Source organism: Zonotrichia albicollis, chromosome 12, assembly GCF_047830755.1.
Source record: "Zonotrichia albicollis isolate bZonAlb1 chromosome 12, bZonAlb1.hap1, whole genome shotgun sequence".
NCBI classification, from domain to species: Eukaryota; Metazoa; Chordata; class Aves; order Passeriformes; family Passerellidae; genus Zonotrichia; species Zonotrichia albicollis.
Window position 1 is genome coordinate 17,561,344 of NC_133830.1, and position 13,320 is coordinate 17,574,663.

Below are 13,320 nucleotides of genomic sequence, written 5' to 3' on the forward strand. Positions count from 1 at the left end.
AAAAGGTCAATTTTCTTCTCTGCTGCAAACCAAACCGGTGTGATATCCCTCATGCTTTCTGCATATATAAAAAGGTTGCATGCATGTATACTGGAACAGCTTGGAAGAGTTTCATGCTTCCCAGCAGGATTCCAGGTTGCAGAAGACATGGTAATGATGAACTAGGTATCATACTGTTCTTCTAAGAGCTGTCGTGAAGTCACTTTTGTGAGTGCTTTTTTCCTTTTAAATTTCATACCATGTATCCAGGAAACAGCTTGGAAAGATTTTCTTTTCCCCTTTCGTCTTCCCCCAGCATTTAAAATGTACAGCTTATCTTTCCCAGTGCTGCTGGATTAGGGATGCAACATTTTTTGAATCCTACTCAATATATATTTATAAATCTTCCTGTCTGAATACAGCAACTGCAAGCTTACATCCTGCTAACATATGAAAATGTTAAAAGTGTTATTGCTTTTTAAAATTTTTTTTTTTCATTTTCATCCTGGAGTTCACATTGTCAAATGCCGGTTGTGTAGGTAGTAATTCCTTGTAACATTTTGGAATAAATGTAGACATCTTGACCTTGTAACTCCCTCTCCCACTCACTGAGAGCCCATTGCACTGCAGCAGGACTCCAGCAGTGGGGGTTCTCCAAATGGACCCCACCTCCCTTGAGAAATGGAAATACTTTTACAGCTCGCACCTAAAATCATCTTCTGAAGGGAAGAAAGTGGTTCATTTGATTAACCTGACTGGGAAACCTTGTGGAGAACAAGCTGCCTTTTGTCAGCTTTTTTTTTTCCATTCTGTTTTCAAGGAGACACAATGAAGGATGTGAAATTTAGCAAGTACCGCTCTGATTAATTCCGTTCAGATTATTATATATGATCTGATCAAACGTCAGCCTCTCCCCCCACCATGATTAAAACCACAAATTTCTGATTAATTTTAGATTAATTGATTTTAACCCCCTTTTCAACTGGCAATATTAAGTTAATTTTCATTAACTTAAAAAGGGGTTAAAAAAAAGAGGTTGAAAAAGGGATTAAAAAGGGGGTTAAAGAAACCCAACAGCTAAGGATTGGAGAGGTGTTTTTGTTTGATGTAGCTATTCAAACATGATGCTAAAGCTCCAGCCAGCCCCTCTGTGGGATCATTCCTGTGCTGAGGCCGGCAGGGAGCGATGACTCCGCTCTGAATGGAGTCTCAGCAGCATCTCTCCGTGCGTGTGTGCCGGGATCGCTCCGGTAGAGCTCCATCCCTCCGTGTGTGCCGGGATCGCTCCGGCAGAGCTCCATCCCTCTGGCAGAGCAGCATCCCTCCGTGCGTGTGTGCCGGGATCGCTCCGGCAGAGCAGCATCCCTCTGGCAGAGCAGCATCCCTCCGTGCGTGTGTGCCGGGATCGCTCCGGTAGAGCTCCATCCCTCCGTGTGTGCCGGCATCGCTCCGACAGAGCTCCCTCCGTGTGTCGGGATCTCTCCCGAGCCTCCGCAGCCCCTGCAGCCCCTGCAGGCTCAGCCCCGATCGCCCTGGAGCGATCCCAGCAGGGATGCTCGGATGCTCGCCGGGATCCAGCCCTCCCTCCCCGGTGCTCCGAGGTAACCGAGCCTTAGTGGAGCAGTTGCATAAGAGAAGAGTCCTTCTCTCTAGGTAGGTTGTGCTCCTCACGCTGGATGGTTTTTGGTGTGCCAACAGAAATAAGTAAAGGGCATTGAGGAGGTTATGTAAATGTATAGGCTTGAATTTCACCTGTAAAACAACAGAGAGGATAAGTAGCATTTTATTGTGATCTTCATTGGGAAGTTCGGTGCCCTTTTGTAGGAAATGTAACCCTACAGTACAATTTTAAGAGCTCTAGGCTTTTTGGTTCAAGTTTTAGGTTTAAAAAGCATGGTTTTACTGTTGTATTTTTGATAAATAACCTTGGCTTTTGTGGTAAATCTGGAGATTTGCAGTTGAAGAACCAATGTATAAGAGAAGGGTTGGGAACGAGGCGTATTTTAATAAATTTAAGAGGCCGTCAGCTCTGTGAAAGGCAGGACGTGTTCCCTCTGAACGCTGCAGATGGGTGAAACATGGGGCCTCAGAAGGGATGTGGAATTCCTGCTTAGGTACCAGAGTTGGCAGAGTTGGGAAATGGTAACCAAGTTACAAAATACTTCCTTTCTACCACGCTGTGTATGAACAAGTTCATCCTGCTGGTAACTTATTTTCCCTCGTTTTTAAAATATTCATGGCACAGTTAAAGCATCTGAGGGTTGTGCACCAGGCTCTCAGAGAATCCTAGAAACAGTTAATGGGAAAAGCTAGAAGAGGCCCAGCAGTAAAACTGGGATTCCAATGGAAGAGTCTGTGCATTTTTTACCTTTTGTCTCCTTTGCCCACACGGGGAAGGTGAAATGGCTGCAGAAAGCTGATTTCAGAGGCACAGAGTAGTTGAGCTTGGCAAGTAGAGATGGTCCAACCCAACCCCTCCTGCCCCAGGTGGAGTCTTCTATAGCAGGGCAATGTCCAGTCAGGGTTTCAGGATCCCCAAGGATGGAGACTTCCCAACTTCGCTGTGCCAGTGTTTGGCCACCGTCACAGCTTTTGACCTTTAAATGGAATTTTCTACCTTTGCTCTCCTGGCCTTTTCGAGACCATTGAGAAGAGTCTGGCTCCATCTTCCTCACTTTCTCCCATCAGCTGTTCATTGATAAGGTTCCCCCTGAGCCTTCTGCTCTCTCGGCCTCTGAGAGGCAGCTCATCCATCTGGTGGCACAGCCACACCTCCCCATTTTGCCCACTCTGTGCCCTTGCACAGGGTGCTCTGTTCCTCCATCCAGGCCATTAATAAAACACTTGGCTATTGCATCAAAAGAAATCCCTTGGAAGGAGAGGATTAGAGCTGGAACTGCAATTTCAAGATTTAGGCCAGAATTGAAGTGCTGTGTTATTAAAAAATGCCAAAAAATTGGTCAATATCCTGAATACGTTTATGGTTGAGAGCGTGGAATTTGCAATATTGGATGCCCAATGCATTGCATCAGCATCCCAGGGTTTGAGGATGAAACAGGAAAATCAGTGATTCAGATTTACTAAGAGCTTATTTTATATATTAAAGAATGAAGATTCACAGCTGATGAAGTAATTTCAATTGATAATTTCATTCGCTGCATTTCAATTAAAGTGAGTTAAAAATAAAACCATATGAAATGAATTAAAAATAAAATGAGATTTAGTCCAATCTGATTTGGATCTTGCTGAAAAATCTGTCGCACAGAATGAGGAAACAGGATAGGGAAGATGCTTATCTGTGGGATGTTGGGCAAAGAGCTATTTCTGTAGTCCTGGCCTGTCCAGTTCACTGACCTTCCAGCTCCTGACCTCTGGAAATTAGCTGGGCATTTGGGGAAAATGACACTCATACACACACTCCATCTGAGGAGATTTTTACTTAGACAAGAGCTGTCTTAGTCTGATAAGTTATCTTTGGTGCTTTGGTTTGGATTGTGTTCCACAGCATAAATCTGTGCAGACTTTGGGCCGGAGTTGAGGGTGAGACACAGCATTTTAAACAGGATTTGGGATCCCTCCTTCTTCATCCCCCAGCTAAAGCCTCATATGACAATTCCCACCAGCTGTCCCAGGTGAGGCAGGGAATGACAGCCCATGCTGGGATTGGGTGATGGAGTTTGTCCAAGATCCAACAAGTTTTGGGCTTTTACCCTGCTTGATCTCACACACAAGCTGTCCTAGTTATTTGTCTCCATGCATCTCAGAATTCCAGGATCACCCTTTACTTTTCTTTCCAAACTCCCCTTGGTCTTCTGCCCAATCTCCACTTTTTTTCTCCTGGATACCCTTGTTTTCTCAGAGATCACTTCTTTGTTCAGCCTTGTCCTCCATCTGGAGCTCAAGGGGCCCTCAGTTTTCCAAACCTCAGAACGCCTGCCATGCTCAGGTGGTGCTGTCTCATCCCTCAGCACTAATTCCATACCCCACTGTTTTTAGTCCAGGTATCCTCAAAACCTGCAGCCAGCACAGTGGGTCTGGAACCAGCAAGGAGCAGGTTCATGCAGGAGGGTGGAACAGTCTGGAACCCCTTCACAGCCTCACACAGGTCCTGGGGTCTGCTGCACTCTGCCCTGAACCCATCTGTCACCTGGGACTGGAGTGGGGGGTCTCAGAGTCTCTGTGGTCAAGATGACCCCAAGGCTTTAGAAAAAAATCTCTTTTTCCCAGCCCTGGGATTGACGAAGGAGTCAGGACTCTTTGGCTGTGGTTTTCAAGGTTGTTTATTTTTTCTTATCCATTCCATTCTTTCTCTGATCTCTGAGATCTGTCCAGCAGGTTGGTCTGTGGCACACTGCCTGCCCCAGAAGTGGTGTTATAATTTTTTATATTAAGAACGTGTACTTTATTTACAATAATTTTCCAATACCTATCACCTATGTTAGACAGTGAGTTTCTACTCTAAATCAATCCAAAAATGCCACCACCACCCAGAAGATGGAGGCCAAGAAGAAGAAAGAGGAAGGACAAGGCACACCCAGTGCCTTGTGCAGTTAGGGGGATGCTTAGGGTCAGTGACAGGGCCATTGTGAATAGGATTATGTTTATTACTCTTCTCTGGGTTTTAACCAGATTCTAAGGATTGGAAGTCGATTGTAATTAATATACTAGAAGAGCAAGATCCTCATCAGTAGATAGAAATGTAGAGGAATAATCATACGACGTCTATGAAGTGTCGGTATCAGGCGGCTGCTTCAATCCTTCATCTTGGCTTCTGAACCCCCATTCTAAAAACCTAAAATTCTGCTTTTCTTGTGACAAGCTATCATTCTGCTTAAACTCTTGTGGCTTGTAAATTTTCACATAAAGTTGGTAATTGTTTCCATGGGCTAAAGCAAAGGCACAGGTGGTTTTGACTCCATGCCAAGGTCTTGAGCCCTCCAGGGCAGCCAGAGGGATGTCCTGGGCTCTGACATGAGGGGACCTCCATCCCCATTCCTCTGGCTGCCTCAGCCTCCCAAGCCCAACTCCTGCCATCCACTCTTTTTCCAGCAGCTTGCTGTGCCTCAGTGGGCCTTGAGGGACACTTCCCAGAGGGGTGGTGGCTCTTTGGCACGTGCACTGTTTGTCTTGGGGCAGGATGAACTCATTGCAATGGTTGTGCTCAGCATCTCACTAACCTTGGCCCCCCCGGGTGCTGATGGAGCACAATAAAATGCTCTGCCACCAATCTGACTTGTCTTTCACAGTGGCACACCTCGTGTCACACAGGTCATTAGAAGGGAACAGCGTTCCCGATAAACCCTTCCAGTCTCCTTGGGAAAAGTGCAGTCCCAACTGTCAGGAGGCAGCATTGATCTGTGTCCTCTGGAAGTCAGCTGGAGAAGAAGCTGTTGTCCTGGCTGAGGACAGCTGCTCAATTTGCACTGCAGGCTTCCCATGTCCCTTCCCTCGGCCTGCATTGTAATGAACATTTCGCACGTTGTTCTAAAAATACCTCCAAATGATGTTTGATATTAAGGGACCAGCGAAATGCAATTACAATGAAATGATGATTTCATGGTGTTTTTCACAATGAGATTGTCATCCTCCTTCCCCCCAGTGCTTGAAGCAATACCTATTTATGAGCAGTTGAGCTAACCTGGGAAATTCCAAGAAGAATTGCAGACAGCTCCTGAGATGCAATGCAAATTGTTGCAGTACCCATGGAGGACATTTGCATGATGGTAGGACTGGTTGTCTCTGTGATGCTGTCGTGGTGATTGTTATGCAGAGAACTGCAGGATAAAATGGCACTGCTAAATCAGCAGTGCTGAATAAGATGGCTGAAAATGCCAGGAAAACAAACTGTGGGAGCAGGAGGATTACAGGAGGGATGAGATGCCCAAATCCCAATGCAGGACAGCTCCCAGCTTTCTTGGGGACAAGCTTTGTTCCATGGCTCTTCCTGAGCGTTTGGTGCCTCCCTCATGCCCACCCTGCATCCCTCTGCAGCAGGCAGGACAGAGCTCCTGCCATGGAGGGGAAAGGCTCAGGGGGTGCCCAAAAGCATGTGGAAGGACTGCCCTTATATTTCCACTGCAGCACCAAGAATTCCCCTTCAGGGCACAGAGGTTTGGAGGTGATGCTTTATCCTGAGTGTTTGTGGGGAGCTGTTACTCCCAGGGCACTGTGTGGGTGAGTTTGCACCACTGTTTGCAGAATCTTTGGTTTATTTGGTTTTAAATCTTGTTTGGTTCATCTTAAATAGGACTGGGTACCTCTGTCTGTCCTGTGTGATGCCTAAATATTACAGAATGTGGAGGGGTTGAGTTTATTTCCATGCCTGGGCTGAAGTCAAGCATGGAAATAAATCTTTTCTTCTTGGGAAGACAGATTTTTTTTTCAGGAACAAGAGATGACATGGATAGGGACCTGTCTGAAATGAACTGGTTTGGATATGCAGGTGGGACCTGGCTCTTCCCCGAGCTGGGGAAGCCTGGGTGGGCCAGCTGCTGCCTGTGGCTGGCAACAGACTTGACCTTGGAGAAGGGAGAATGTGTCGAGGGAGACAAACTGTGCTCAGACTGTTAAAAAAAAAAAAAAAAAAAAGGGACTCTCTGCTGCAAAGCTTGAATTGCTGCCTATTGCTTTGGTTATCTTCTTATAAATCTTAATATGGCTGTTCAACTGAAGCAAGTACAGCTAGGATGCCATTCCCTACCTTGGGATGGATCCTCCCCTCCAGCAATGTTTTCAAAATAATGAAAAAAAAGAAGCAGCAATCTGAGGAAGGCACATATAAAATCTGCAATGCAGAAATAGGATTATATATTTATCTGAGTTCTCATGTAGACAGATGATTAATACAGCACCAGCTACAGGGTTTATAGCTTGGTATATCATTAAGGTTCCCTGTAACTCTAATGTGAAAAGATAATAAATTAAACGTCCTCGTCCCTGCCCTTGTCCTCCTTTTTCTAGTTTAGAAACACACTTGGAAGTTTTAATCTGAAAACATAATTCTGGTACCAGAACTGAAGATGGAAAGGAATGAAAGGGAAAATGGGAGACATCTGAAGTGGGTTTTTTTTTCTTGAACCTTTTTAAGACTTAAAATTGAGTGCATGAGGTCTTAACATACAAGTCTCATTTACATATCTGCTTTAGGATTAGGAGGGGATCTTGAAAAATATTGCTAGGAAAGTATTTTTGGGGTATTTTTTTTTTGTTAGAAAACTAACATACAATTTCTTAATTGGGTCCAGCTTCCTTCTAAGGAAATTTTGTTCCCCTCCTTTACCTTATCTGGAGCAGATGAAAGCTGCAGATAAAGGACATGTTAAAGTTTTCAGTATCAATCAGGTAAGCAGCAGTGCTTTCTGAGCTTTAATTGCCAAACCCTGAGAGAAGAATAATTGCAATATTTAAATTAAACCTGAATTAGGATGCTGTGAAAGAACAAATATTAAATTAAGTAGAAACATCCAAGCATATTCCTTTTAAAGAAGGCACTTTATAGTGGGAGACAGTGCTGGTGAGCTCAGTGCTGTTGTGGGCATTGGGAATCAGAGAGGATTAGGCTCTGGGATCCTCTGGAAAGCCTCTGTGCTGGATTTATCCCATCAGAGAGCTGGCCCTGCTGCCTCTGGGCAGAGCATGACCTGGGGCTGTGGCAGTGGCAGCAGATCAGAGAGGGCAGGCAGGGCTGGAAGGGCTCCCACTGACCCTGCAGAGGGCAAAGGCTCCTCAAGGAGGGCGCATTCACAGGGAGGCTTGGGAAGAGTCCTGGGGAAGGGATGAATCCCTGCCCATGGAGCAGAAATCAGTGTCTGTGTGGATGTACACATGTGCACGTATGCACCTCGCAAAGCACCCAGGCAGAGAGCAGTGGCTCTCAAATCCTTCTTGCTCTTTGGTTTGCTGTGGAGTTTAATTCCATTCAAAGTTAATCTTGCAGTGGTTCACTTGAAAACAATACCAATTTTGTGCTGCCTCCCACACACCAGATCCACTCCCTTCCTCAGTAATTCTTGTTTGACCTCACAGCTGGTTCTCCAGGAACTTTCCTCCCAGCTGCCAGATATTTCTATTCAGGAGTTACCCTCAGGAGCAGCAGCACATTTCCATCTTGGTCTGGCTTTTGTGTTTGTTCTGTAGTGAACGCAGAGCCTCAAAGCTCGAGGCCTTACTTAATTCAAAATTTTCTATGGATTTGACTTTCTCTCCCATGACTCTGCTTTTTTACAGCCCCCAAGTTCCACCACAGCAGTAAGAAAACAAATACAGGAATGCTTGTGATTACTTGAGATAAAGATTTCTGCTTGGGAGCTGTGGAGTTCATTCCTGCAGAGGACTGAACAGAGCAGGGAATGAACCAAACGTTCCATTAAATCACAGAGCACCAAACATCCGTGGAGATGGCCATAAGGGCTCCATGAAGCTGGTTTTAGCTCTGGAAGGAAGAGGGAGGAGATCCTACTCTTTTCCTCCCTGGGGCCTCCCCATCACAATGCTGATTTTAGCATTCATCTCTCTTCCATGGCTCCCCAGACGAGTGAGGGGATTTGCTTGTGTGCCTTTGCAGGACATTTTGAGATGAGGTTCGAGAATTCAGGTGGTGCTGGTTGAGCCTGTGCTTGGGTTTCTCCACAGCCAGTGACTCCCTGGAAATCTTTTGTCTGGGATTTTTGCCTGACTGTGTGGAGCCGCCTCTCTCTCCCTGCTTTTCAGTCTGATGGATATATTGGTTGTTGCTTGTGGATCTTCTTCGGCATCATCTGCTTTCATTAGCATTTTTGAACAAAGGAATGAATCAGAATAAATCACAACTAATAGAAATATAGGAACAGATTATCATTTTGCAAAGCTGAATTCTCTCAAAGGAGATTACGTATTTAAATTGAACAAATACAACTTCATAAATAAACTAAATTAAACATCATCTAATTTTACTTTTGAAGCCAAGCAATTTTAATCCATACTCAGCTTCTTGTATAAATATTTCCCAACTCCATTTTTATTCTTTGAAGCATTCTTATTCATATTTAAAAACCAAAAATGTGCCAAATTGAACCACAGTTGTGTATACTGAATAAATGTAAAAGCTTGGGTATATTACATAATAATCTGGGAGTTGGCAGGAGGGAGGGATTGCATTTGTGAGTGTCCAAGTAGTGTAAAAATGATTTTGCAGAACCCGATATTTGTCTCTAAAGCTCTCTGGCTGATGGCGTGCCTGAAAAATCCTTTCCATAAATCCCTTTTGCATCGTTCAAAAGGAAGCAATAGATGATTAGAAATCTATAAATTTCCCTAGGGATAATTGATGCAGAAACTGTGGTGCTTCAAGAGTTGCCCAGCTGGTCTGGATTGTGAGCAAATTCCAGTTGGAATTCCTGATGGAAGGGCTGGTTTACTGCAGAACTAATTCTGAGAACTGGGAGAATTTCAATCCCCCCAAATATGTCACTGTGAGATTAGAAATGCGCTTCATCAATCATCTAATTAGGCAAGAAGAGCCTTTTTTTAAAGAAAAAAATTGGTGATAAGGTTGAAGAATTCTTGTTAAATGTTTCATAGGATGTTTCAAAGCTGAAATATAATTTCAGTCCACCCTGTGTTCTGTCTACAAACCACAATCAAAAGCCATTTCCCAGAAATTGCTTAAATGCAGTTCATTCTGCATGTTCATTCAATCACTATGTGAAGTTTGCAGCACTGACCTGTCCAATGACTTCAGGGGCTGAAAATTCTTAACAGGGCTTTCCAAAAATACTTCATTTCTAAGTAAATCAGATGTAAAGTTTCCAAGAACCTGATTTTCATCTAATATTTTGAAGATAGGACAAAACAAGAGAAGTGAAATAAATCTGCATAATTTTTCTGGTTTTAATATTGAGCCATTTATTTATGAAATTTTATATTAAAAAAATCTTTCAGGTAAGATTTATTTCAGGATTTATTTATTAAAATGGATAGTTTGGGTAAAAAAATTCTACTTTTCCTACCACAGTTAGATTTTTCTGGGAATAGTTGAACACAGCTTTTCCCAGTGGTTGATGGGAGCATTTGCTGTGTGTAGCAGCAATCCAGTAGATCTTTGGGATTGTAGATTGTAGATCTTTGGGACAAAACAAGAGAAGTGAAATAAATCTGCATCTTCTTTCTGGTTTTAATATTGAGCCACTTATTTATGAAGTTTTATATAATGGTCCAAAAAACTCTTACAGGTAAGATTTATTTTCATAAAAAAATCATTAAAATGGTTCATTCGGGTAAAAATTCTACTTTTCCTACCACAGTTCAGTTTTTCTGGGAATAGTTGAACACAGCTTTTCCCAGTGGTTGATGTGAGCATGTACTGTGTGTAGCAGCAATGCAGTAGAGCTTTGGGATTGTAGATTAATGGGAATGCTGGAATGGCTGGGTTTGCTCTTCAAAAAGCAAAGCAGCCAGGAATGAGGTGAGGAAATTTAGGCTGCTGCTGTTTGTTCCATCTTCCATCACAAATAAAAACTCCTGGCTGGGAATTTTGTCATGCAGCAAATGACAAAAATGCTCCTGTTGGTTCTAGGTGCAGGCAGGTCCTGTTGAAATCCGAGGAAATTCCATTTCCCTGGTGGAATGTGCAGCCCTGGGTAGAGGGAGGTTCCTGAGCAGTGCTGCTCCGCCTTTTCAGGATGTCCTGAGTGAGTTTGCAGGGATGGTGAGATAAGAGGAGGGATAATTTCTTTAGGAGAATGCAGCAAGGAATGGTTCAAGAGCTGCACAAAGCTATTTTGCAAGTGAAATGTTCCAACAGTCCTGCATTTTGGAAATATCACAAATAATCAAGTACTTGTCCCCAGGTTATGTGCTGGTGACAAATTGTGTTCTCCTCAGGCTGGGGCCAGTGGGAGAGGCCAGCTGCAATAGGAAATGTGTAAAGAACATTAAATGAGAAGGATTTTCTGCAAATAGCTCTTACTGGATTTTGATAATTCTTGCAAAGCAAAACTTTGGCATGAAAAGTTTGGTAATTTTTAGTAGCACCTCTCCTGGCAGAGAAAGAAATGTGAGAGCACAATTTAATGTAAATTGTCAAAACAATGTTTTGACTCTTCTCCTGTGGGCTGCAATTGTTCCCTTGCCACCAAAGTCCTGCATCCCAGTCTTTATGAACATACCTGTTGTTCTGGACATGATTAGATCCTATCCATCCACTGTTAGGTGCAAGAACAGATTTTTGCACATTCAGACCTTCTAAACATTGCTTACAAATAAAAAAGGCTGATAAATCCCTGTTTTTCTTTGATAGACAAAATATAGTCTGACCTTTAGTGATTTAGTCACCATTCTACATATAAAATATATTTATATCATTTAAAAATTATTCTTCTCAATATAATTTAAAAATAATATTGAGAAGAATAATTTTTAAATGATATAAATATATTTAAATATGTCTTCTCAATATAATTTTAAAAATTATTCTTCTCAAAAATGATATAAATATATTTAAATATATCTTCTCAATATCATTTTAAAATGATTCTTCTCAAACAGCTGTTTTCTACAGCATGACAAGGATTTGATATTTGAATAATTCAGACATGGAAAGTGTGGTGCTGCCTAGGATTCAGACTGACATCTTGGTCTAGAACATTAAATACTGTCTTATGCACAAAATGTTAATTATTTTATTGAAATCTGTATGCATGAATCATTCCCTGACACAAGGTAATGTACTTGCAACTCAAAATAACCTCATTTGAGCAAATGTTTCTAATCAAGGGGAAGTGGCCTGGCATGATGCTGCAGAACAGCTGGCCAGAGTTGTGCAAAGAATATTTTTACCTGTGTTTTTTGGGGGCTTGATGAGGTTCCTGCAGGAATTCTGATAAAGCCACGGGTGAGGATGGTGCTGCCTGATGCCTTTATTGGGATCGGGGGGGTCAAAGGCAGCAGGAGGGAATGCCAGGATCAGTGTCAGGCTGGGATTGTGGCCATGCTGGGAGCTCTGTGCCTCCTGTGCTCTCACTGGCATCAGCAGGCTGTTCTGGAGGGAAATTTTCAGCGTAGACCTTGTTCAATTTTCCTTGCTTGCTGTCCAGGGGGATGCTGAGGGCTCTGCAGAGGGATGGGGACAGCAGGGTGAGGGACAGCGAGGCCAAGTGTGGGGTCCTGCCCTGGGGTCACAACAATCCCTGCAGCTCCAGGCTGGGCATGAGGAGCTGGAAAGGTGGGAGAGACCCTGGGGGTGCTGGGAACATGAGCCCAGGGGTGCCCAGGTGTGCCCAGATGTGCTGGAGGCCAAGGGCACCTGGGCTGGGTCAGCAATGGTGAGGCCACAGGAGCAGGGCAGGGATTGTCCCCTGAGCTGGGCAATGGGGGGACACCACCCCAAACCCTGGGGTCACTTTGGGGCCCCTCACAAGAGGGACCTGGAGGGGCTGGAGGGGCCCAGGGCAGGGAATGGAGCTGGGAAGGGGCTGAGCCTGGAGAAAAGGAGGCTCAGGGGGACCTTGTGGCTCTGCACAGCTCCTGACAGGAGGGGACAGCCGGGGGCGGGCTGTGCATACCCAGGAACAGGGACAGGAGCAAAGGGAACAGCCTCGGGCTGGGCCAGGGGAGGTTTAGACTGGGGAATTGGAAAAAAAAAATCTCTAAAAGAGTGGTCAGGCCTTGGGACAGCTGCCCAGGGAAATGGTGGAGTCACCATTCCTGGTCATTTTCACAGAGCATCTAGTTGTGGCACTCAGGGACATGTTTGGGTGGTGATAACTCTTGGATTCAGTGCTCTCCCAGGGCTTTTCCAACCTAAACAGTTCTATCCTGTTCTGGAGAAAATGTTCCCAAAGCTGAGCAAAAGTGGAAATCCTAATGATAAGCTGAGTCAGAATATTTTTCTTAAGTGATCCCATTAACCCTGTGGCCTCCCCAAAAGCTTCATTCATTCTGAGACATCTTACCTCAGCTTTTGAGCAGTCATTTGTGCTACAAAGGAATAGATATCATTGGCAGCACTTGGCAGTGCCCTACATTGTAATTAGGATCATGACCAGTAAATTAATCAGAGGTTAAAGAAAGAACTCCCAAACCTGAATTTATTAGAATTGCTTATTTTATATGAATTTTTAATTAGGTCTATCTAAAGCATTTCGCCCTTTTATTTTCATGTACCATTTACTAACTGTTTGTTATGTCATGTTTTTTTCAATCTATTTGTTTTCCAGAGTTTTAACCTAAATTGTTTTTATTTAACCTCAGTTATCTTTGTAGTGCAGCTACACTAAATGAGGCATTGGACATAGATGTGTACAAAAATAGCCAAGATAATTCTGAGTGACAGATTTGCAGGTTATCTATAAAAAAATCCTTGTT

General features: G+C 43.7%; 1 protein-coding gene across 15 annotated transcripts in view; it reads left to right on the top strand.

Moving 5' to 3' along the window:
- ATP2B2 (ATPase plasma membrane Ca2+ transporting 2) overlaps positions 1-13,320 on the top strand; it is a 404,406-nt gene that overhangs the window by 169,593 nt on the left and 221,493 nt on the right. The window contains exon 1 of one of the 15 annotated variants that reach the window (XM_074550113.1): positions 1,610-1,632. The exons of the other annotated variants lie outside the window; for them this stretch is intronic. The gene's annotated coding sequence lies outside the window, so the exon portion shown is untranslated. Of the gene's footprint in view, positions 1-1,609; positions 1,633-13,320 lie in introns of those variants that run through there. 15 annotated transcript variants of the gene reach the window in all.